The 9419-nt window shown below is 39.5% G+C and overlaps 1 pseudogene; it reads left to right on the forward strand.

Moving 5' to 3' along the window:
- Positions 1–270: 270 nt before the first annotated feature.
- LOC127557365 (ADP/ATP translocase 2-like) lies at positions 271–1101 on the forward strand (annotated as a pseudogene).
- The last annotated feature ends 8318 nt before the right edge of the window (positions 1102–9419 follow it).

Genomic DNA, 9419 nt, shown 5'->3' on the forward strand with positions numbered 1-9419 from the left:
CAGGTACTAGGGATGCATGCATTCTGGCCCCTGGGAACCACAACACGTTGACACCCTCCATTATGTTACAAAGATAATTTTTTTTTCCTGTGGGCTGGGCAGGCAGCAATGGTTTTTTTGACTTTTTGGCCCACTCCTATTGGCTCTCTGCCTCCAGGTCCATCATCTGCCCCTCTGCAACCATGAGAGAACCTCTTCTTTGCTGGTGGTATCATTGCTACTGTCTCCAAGACTTCGGTGGGTGGTCCTCATCCAAAGAATCAAACTAGGATGCTAAGTACAGCATGCAAGCCAATTACTGCTGATAAGCAGTACAAAACCATCATGAATAATATGGTCCAAATTCCAAAGGAACAAGTGTGTCAGGGTAATAGCAAATGTAATCATATCTTTCCCCACTCAGCCCCTTACCTTTGCCTTTAAAGACAAGTATAAGCAAGTATTTTGAGGAGAGTGGACAAATACACACTATTTGGGAGGTATTTTTCTGGTAATCTTGTCTCTAGTGATACAGCTGAAACTTGTCCCTGCTTTGTCTGTCTCTTGGATTTTGTGAGAACCTGCTTAGCAACTGAAGTTGGGAAATCTGGCACTAAGAGAAAATTCAAAGGCTTGGGAGACTACCTGGTGAAAATCACCAAGGGTGATGGACTTAATGGTTTGTATCAAGGTTTCCATGTCTCAGTGGAGGGTATCATCACCTATGGAGCAGCCTATTTTGGAATCTATGACCCAGCAGAAGGCAGACTCCCAGATCCCCAAAGCATTCATAAGGTTATCTATCAGTTGGGTGACTGCACAAACAATGATTGCTGTCTCCTATCTTTTTGATGTGGCAAGGCAGCAAATAATAATGCCACCTGGATGCAAGAGAACTGTTAGTGTGTACATGAGGATAATTCACTCCTGGAAGAAGATTGCTAAAGATGAGGGTAGCAAAACTTTCTTCAAGGGTGCCTGGTCCAATGTTCTCATGGACAAAAGCTTTCATATTTGTCCTGTACAACAAACTGAAAAAAGTAATCTAAGTACATCCTTACTAAAAATGGAAACAGCAACTATAGATTATGTAGAATACTTAACTACTGTTACCTTTTTGGACTCTGACCTACAATAAATTCTTTTTATTCATAGTTGTCTTTTCATCTAGGCCTGATAGAAGAGCCAGAAAAAACTCTTAGATCAGGAAAAACTCTTAGGAAAAGGGATTCGTTTATTGTGAATCATTATTCACATAATGGAACTTGATGATGATTCAGCCTATTGATTTTATTGATTTTGGGAGAAATAACAGTATAGATCATAGCAGGCAAGATAAATTTAAAATATCTAGTTTAAATGATATTTTGTAAGACCTTAAATTTGTAATTACATATTTAAAAAACCATAACTCCCAGGTGGATTACACACTATATATACTTTGTAAAACTATCTTTATTGGGCACCCTGCTGTAAAACAATAAATGCAAAGAACACTCTAAAAACAATAAAAATAAATGAAAAATCTTACTAGAGACTGAAAGTTGAACTATGGAGTTTGTGGCAAGAATGCTTAAGTATAAGACCCTTTCTTTCTCTGTCAGCAATGAAATGTTCCTAGAAAGAGGGGCCCATGCAGTAGGGAAGGCTCCAAGGTAAGTATAGTCTCAAGTGAACCACAACAAAATATTATGACTATTTTCAGGAAAATAGGATCCATACCATACGAGCCAAGGGCCACTAGGGTTTTGCATCAGAGCAAGCTATTTAGGGGGTGTTAACAGCACCATTATGAGACCTGCTTATTCCCCTATATCCTTCCCAAACCCAAAGGGGGCTTGTCTCAGAGTACTCTTTTTCCCAGATAGAAACTTCTCTGTGTCTAGAGGGTGATGCTTTCTTCTTCAACAACTATCCCCTCAACACCATGCTCATATAAGCTAACCCTTAGATAGTGCAGAAAAATTCATGGGGCCATCCCCTCCCCCTCCTTTCTTGACCCTAAGCTGAGTCCTTTTCCCACAATTATCTGGTTCTAGGATCAAGAATTGTGCATAATGGTTCTGAGTACAGTCAGATTCCTTGGGGAGGAAAGATTTAAAACCATTTTTAGAGGATGCTACCAAAATGTATGCTGGACTGGCGAGTATCTAGTACAGAAAAATGGAGATACCTGCTAGAAAGTTTCAGGGGGGGTTACATTTGATCTTTTACTGGTCTTAGAGATCAGATGCCCCTTTATTATATCATACTCAAATAGTTGGGGGAACTTGGATAGCCTATAGGCAAATATACAGCCCCTAGAGAACATTTACCTCAAGTTCTTTATTGGAACCTCAAAGGAGGACAAAGAGCATCCCAGATTTTTACTAATGAAGGCAACAGTGAGAAGTAGAATTAAAGGGCAGTGACTATGTCTTTAGGGGTGACTAGGTGATCCAGTGGATAGAGTGCCTAATATGAGTTCAAATGTGACCTTAGATGCTTAATGCTGTGCTTAATAGCACAGATTTATAATGTAAAGCAGGGGCGTCATCAAGCCAATTCCCCTCATTGTACAGTTCAACAACTGAGGCTGGGGAAGTTTAAGTGAATTACTCAAGATCAGCCAGGTAGTAAGCATCAGAGGGTAATTCAGGTCCTTTGCCTTCAGAATCACTTCTTTCCTTCCATTGTACTACTCTTCAACCTTACGGGAATAACAGACTCGGTCAGACTGGTCCATGAGGGATTGTGATAGTACAAAAAACCTCCCATTGCCAGTCCTTGCCTTCCTTGGGACTAGCTACATCCCTTTTCTAACTAGCATCTCTTGCCTTTTTTGGATTATGTTATCCTTGAAAATTTCCATGATAGAGACATCCATTTCCTGTTGTCTTGTGTATCGATGTCCTACTACCGGTGACATTAGAGATATGGAACACCCCACATACACCTGAGCAAGGTACTGTGCCTCCCAAACATGGCGGAAAGTACATTATTCAGTTGTCTGTGTGTTCTGTATACATTCATACCAGCCATTTATCTTGGACTTTAAACTCCCACAGGGCCCAGACAGGGCTTGTATAATTGACTCCTAGCAACTCATGCCTCCTCTTATTGACGATGGTGATGATTATGGCATGGGGAGGTACACTTGAATGGACATTTACCCATTCATGAAGACACTTACATGTATTACCCTGAAGACCAACCCATTGTACACTCTCATATTCACACAATTAGGCCAGAGTATAACTAGGGCAAGGGCCATTAGAGCTTTGTCCCAAGGTACAGGAATGGGGGTCACTGAGAACGGCACTCTTCCTCCCTGTGGCAGTTTAAAGATCAGTATTCTGGCATTTCTCAATCCTCTATTGGCCTTTCTGTGCAAGGTCTAATATTCCTCAAATCCCACCCCCTCAAAGATCCTGCTGTAAATTGCTTTGTTATTTCTCCCCCATTTGGGGTTCCCTATCACTCACTGTGTTCTATGAGCAAAGCAGAACTGAAACAGCTCCAAAGGGACAAGAAATGTGCAAATATAGAAAATCCACCCCAAATTTGCCCTCTGTGTGCCCAACTTGTGGGCATTCTGAGCTCCTGCCGGTCTGATCAGCCACCATCACACACACTGTGACATAAGGATAAAGATGCACTGTGACATAAAGATGTCGTTTTGCTCCTTTTCAAGAGCAAAGGACAACAGCCAGCTCCATTTGGAGTTTCAAAAGATATTGAAGGGGTGGATATTTCCTTCCCACCTCATCTGATGATGAGGAAACTGGCAAGTAGGGTGGAGTGACTTGCCCAGAGTCACCCAGCTAGTGGGTCAGAGGCCAGGTCTGAACTCAGTCTTTCTGACTCCAAGCCCAGCACTCTAACTGGCCCCTTACGCAGCCATTGAAGAGTCTTTTCCAATGGCACCTCTCAAGTCCTCTCCCAGTTCTTTAGAACAGACTGTTCCTGTGTCTCTCCAAAAGGCAGCTTGCCCCTTTCCTAGTAAAACTGCTTCTCCCCACCCACCGCCGACCATCCTCTGTACTGGCACTGGGCGGGGGAGACTGTCCATGACCCTGACTAATGTCAGAACTTTGGAGATGTCACAGAAGAGGGCTGATTTGGGACTCCTGGGAGCTGTTTGTTCTGTTTTGATCTTAAGCAGATCATTTAAACTTACTGTTTCTTTGTTTCTCCGTCTATAAAATGGGACTAATAAAATTTGCCTACCTCCCAAAGGAGTCAACAAGATCTGTAAGAAAGCTCGTTTTGTATGTTATAATGTATGATAGAAGATGGAAGAATTGAAAGTAAAGTAGGTTTAACCCTAGAGAGTTTTCTCATCAATATCTGACTGTAACAAATCCCACTCCCTCCCTCTGCTACTCTGGGACTCAGAGGGACTCCAGGAACTCCATATGCAGAGAAATATATAGCTCTGTCTGTCCACAATCACAATTATGGAGTGATCGACCCAAGAATGGGGAGGGAGGAAAGGTAAGGAATGATACAAGAAAAGAGGGTGAGTCACACCTAGAAGGACTGAGTAAGCTCTGCTTTTCAAAGCTGCTGAAGGACAGCTCCACAACTTTAGGGCCTTGTTGCCCTAGTGATGGATCAGCCCAGCTCTGTCCCTTCCCTGTACCTCCCATCCCAGCTTGGAGATGCCAGCTGCTGCCTGATGTGGAAGTGCTGCTGGTCTGGGGTTTGGGGACCCCTCTCCTGCTCCGTGGTCCCAGCCCTGTGAGGCTGCAGGCGAGCCACACAACCTTTCCTTCTTGTTATTGTGCCCTCTCAGTCATGCTTAAAATCTTCATGACTCATTTGAGGTTTTCTTGGCAAAGAGACTGGAAGGGCTTGCTTCCTTTTCCACTTCATTTTACAGATAAGGAAACTGAGGCAAAGTGTCAAGTGACTTGCCCAGTGTCACACACAGCTAGCAAGGGTCTGAACTGATCTGACTTCAGGCCCAGTTAGCTCTCCTAAGATGTGCCAAATAAAAATGTATTACTCTTAGGCTAACAGTAGTTCTCAAAGTATGGTCTAGAGAATCCTGGGGATCTCTGAAACCCTTTTAGAGGGTCTACAAATTCAAAAATAGTTTTTATTTCCAATATGGTAAATGTCTATAAATATAATCCAGATAAACAAAAACTCTTTGGAGAGATCCTCAATAATTTTTTAATAGGATAAAGATACTGAAAACAAAAGTTTGAGAACCACTGCGTCTTAGCTTTGAATGGCTTCTTATCTGAAGTCCTATACATGTCCCAAACTTAAGCATCAAAATGGGTCACAAATCAACTCAAGCACTGGCAACCATGACCAGGGGAGACCTTGCCTTCTGCCAAAGCTGGGAAAGCTTATGTTCAGGAGTCAAAGGAGTTAGCTCTAGGAAAAGTACGAAGGAGCAGATACACAGGATGACTAGTCTTTCTTTATCAGTATGACCAAAAGGGAACCAAGAGGGCTGGATGGACCCAAGGAAAAAGTGTGAGCTCCTGAGGGAATTTAAGCTCCTTGAGGGCAGGAAATGGTTTGTCTTTTTTTTTTTTTTTTTTTTTTCATTTCCAGGCCTCGGTAATGTTTGGCACATAATATTTTTAAAGTTTGATTGATTTAAAGACCTATCACTGACGCTGAGTGAAGTGAGGAGAACTAGAAGATCATTATACACAGTATCAGCTACATTATACCATGATTAATTATAGATTTAGCACTTCTCATACAATTCTAAGAAAATTCTAAAAGATTCATGATGGATGCTCTCCACATCCAAAGAATGAACTATGGATTTAGAATTCAGATCAAAGTATATCATCTTCACTTTTTCTTTGTTTTTCCTTTTCTGTTTTTTTTCTCTTTGTTATGTATCTTATTATGACTAAGGTGGAAATATGTTTAATATGATTGCACATGTATAGCCTATATTAGATTACTTGTCATTTTGGTAAGAGCAGAGGGGCAAAGGGCGAGGGAAAAATTTGGAACTTGAAGTCTTATGAAAAATAAGTTTGAAAATTCTTTTTACATGTAATTGGAAAAAATAAAATACTAGTTACCAAAAAAAAAAAAAACCTATCATTAGTAATAGGAATGAAAATCTACCTATCAACTTGGGAAAAGAAAATTGGGAGTAGGGAAAATTGGGAATAGGTAGTTGAGGAATAAATGAATTTTGAAAAAGTAGCATGGTATATAGATACTTTAAAAATATTGGTATCATTCACTTTTACATTCACTTTGTTTCCAAATACATCCCTTTTCATTTCCCTGCCTATTAAGATATCCCTTGGAACAAAGAAAAAGAGAAAAACGGAAATTAAAAAACCCAACCAGGACATCAACCATGTCTCATAGTATATGCAAAATTCCATACCCATGGTGCCCCATTCTTCATATAATGGAAGGAAGTTTAGTTTCTCATCTCTATTCTAGGAAATATTGTCCTCAAAAACAATAACCAAAAAACCAAAACCAAAACATCCCCTCCCCAACAAATCACAATATTTTTCAAAAAGTGACAGCAAAGGCATAGTCTGGCAATTTGAAGTAGTGATAGCAGAGTCAAGGAAAGGAGTTTTGATGTTTTTTTTTTTTTTTTACTTTTTTTTTTTTTTTTTTGCATGCACTTGGAAGTGCTGGCTAATGGTTAACATTAAAAAAAAACAAAAAAACAAAAACCCAACAACCACCAAAAAAATCCTAACCAGGGTTTTGAGTTTTGAGATTGGGTGTGTCCTAAACCAGGGGGATTCCTGGTAAAATGTTTAACAACTAGTTCTCTGGGAGACAAAAAGATACTGACACATTTTTAAGTTTAATTTGCATCATTAACATTTTTAACATCATTTTCTGGAGTCTAGAGAATCAACACAACAATCAATCAAACACAGAATTTAACATTTTCCAATTTCTGAGGCACAAATACTCTCAGAAGAACTCTTCTGCTTCAGGTTTAGTTTTTCTTTACAAAAGAAAAATTTTGAGTGGAAAGTCCCCACTATTTTCTGTTCCCAAAAAGTAATCTCGATCTAGTGACAAGGGAGGCAAGGGATTATGGATTAAGAATGAGTATGCAATACTAAAAAGATTCGCAGGTACATTCTGATGTTTTCTCTACATATGATCTTTATCTATCCCCTTCTATTTCCTTTAGGAACTTGATTCAGCAAAATTAAACCTAAAGGAGAAGAGTTCTTCTGTATGAAGAAGAGGGGCAACATGGATATGGAATATTGCATATAATATCAGACACTGTTGATGTTCTGGTGCAGTTTTTCTCTTTCCTTTTCTTTGTTCCAAGGGATATTTAATAGGCAGAGAAATGGAAAGGGATGTATTTGGAAACAAAGTGAATGATACCAATATTTTTTTAAAGTATCTATATACCATACTACTTTTTCAAAATTCATTTATTCCTCAGCTATCTGCAATTTTTTTTTATCACAGTGCTCTATTGAATAGTCTCTTTTCAAGATTGACACCTCCTAATTAAGTTGGTCTGGCTGTCTTTAAAGCCCATGAGGCTCCTTAGATCTTTTTTGGAAAGAATCATGTTTTACTGTTTTTTTTAGAGACAGAATTTTGGGTTCCCAAGAGTCTAATAAACTGACATACATACCACTTATGGGCAGGATGTCTTAATGAACTTTTAAAAAATATTTTGATATTTGTATTTCAATGAACTGACTTCCTTTGTAATTTTATGCATTTTATCCTGTACATTTAAAGGCATAATTCTGAGATAGGATTCATAATTTTTATCAGACTGACTGCCAAAAGGATCTATGACCAAAAAGGATTAAAAATTCCTGATGTACAGGGACTTAGATGGCCTCTGGCATTCCTTTCAACCCTAAGATTCTAGAATCAAGGCTCAAGTCATTTCCTCTACTCTAGAACTAATACTATCACCTCTCATCTCTTCCCCTGGCTTACTCCAATAATCTGTCTCCTTTCTACTTATATTGCTGAATGGAGCTGGAAGAAATACAATCTCATAAATCATAAATAAACTTATCTTATTTTTTCCCTTTCAAAAATATTTAATATTTTCCCCCGTTATATTCCAAACAGTTGTTTTACATTTGTTTTAAAGATTTTTGAGTTCTAGGTTCTCTCCCTTATCCCCACCCACAATTAAAAGACCACATGTGAAGTTATGCAAAACAAAATTTATTAGATGTGCTTGTTTATTTTTACATAGAGAATTAAATCTTGGCAGAAAATGAAATACCTTTTACTACTGCCAAATTTTTCATGACCTCCACATTCAGTTCTGCAACCCCATACAGAGTCATAACCCACAATTTAAGAAACTTTGTTCTATACCAGGGTGTAGTATTTGACATTGCTGTTCACTTTCTTCTGGATATTCTACTCTGTTTCGGTAACACTGCTCTTGATTCTCTGCCTACCAGTCTGATCACTCATTCTTATCATGCTCTATAACTGTGCTATGTTCTTCCTGGCCTTCTCTTTTTATATCCCTTATTTGGTGAGCTCTCGTGGGTTTAATTACTACCTTTATTCTGATTCCTTTCAAACCTATTGTGAAAAAATCATTTTGATTTTCATGCTCATCAATATATATATAATGAATATACTAATAAGTTTGATTTCTCAGAACTGCCTTTTCTGACTTGTCAAAAGCTCACAATGCAGTTTAAAATTATTATTCTGACAATGTTTATACTTTTGTGCTATGTTGTACCTGTGTGTACAATAAGTGAAGTGAAATGAGAACTACAGAATATTGTTCCCGTCACAGAATTCTGGTTCTGTGCCTTGGAAAGGGGGTATTCATGACCCTTAAAATCTGAAACAATCCAAGAATTGTATTGTCTTCCATTTGTGGGCTTGCCATGGGAAACTGCTCAAACCCTGGGAATGATTATATTGTTATCTACCCTTCCTCTTCCTTTCCCCTTATGATTTGTGTATAAAACCTTCTTTCCAGCAACAGGTGGAACTCTCCTACCTAGGAGAACCTCCAGTTTGCAGACTCCATTACTCATTCAGGAAGTGATGAATTGAACGAGGGCTTGGTCTCTGAAAACCTTTCCCTAGGCCTGCCTTGTGTGGCTTCTGCCCTTCAGGCTAGGCCCCAGTGCAATACCTCTCCATCATCCCCAGACCCTCATCACAAACTGGCCATTAGACATCTCGCATGAGTTGTCCTACGCCATTTTGAACTCCATGTCCCCAAAAGTAGAGTACAACTTTCTGCTGGACTCTCTCCCTCCTCTGAGCTTCCCTCCCGCTGCTGAAGGCATCTCATTCTCCCGGTCTCTGGGGTTCAGACCCCTGCAGTCACCCCTGCCTCTTCATGCTTACTTAGCTGATACAGCCGATCAGGCGCCAAATCTTGAGTTTTCTATCTAAACACCACATCTCATGTGTCCTCTCCAGATCACTTGTCCCCAAAGTCAGTCCTCATCATTGCCCATCTAGACTAT

Source organism: Antechinus flavipes, chromosome 3, assembly GCF_016432865.1.
Source record: "Antechinus flavipes isolate AdamAnt ecotype Samford, QLD, Australia chromosome 3, AdamAnt_v2, whole genome shotgun sequence".
Taxonomy (NCBI): Eukaryota; Metazoa; Chordata; class Mammalia; order Dasyuromorphia; family Dasyuridae; genus Antechinus; species Antechinus flavipes.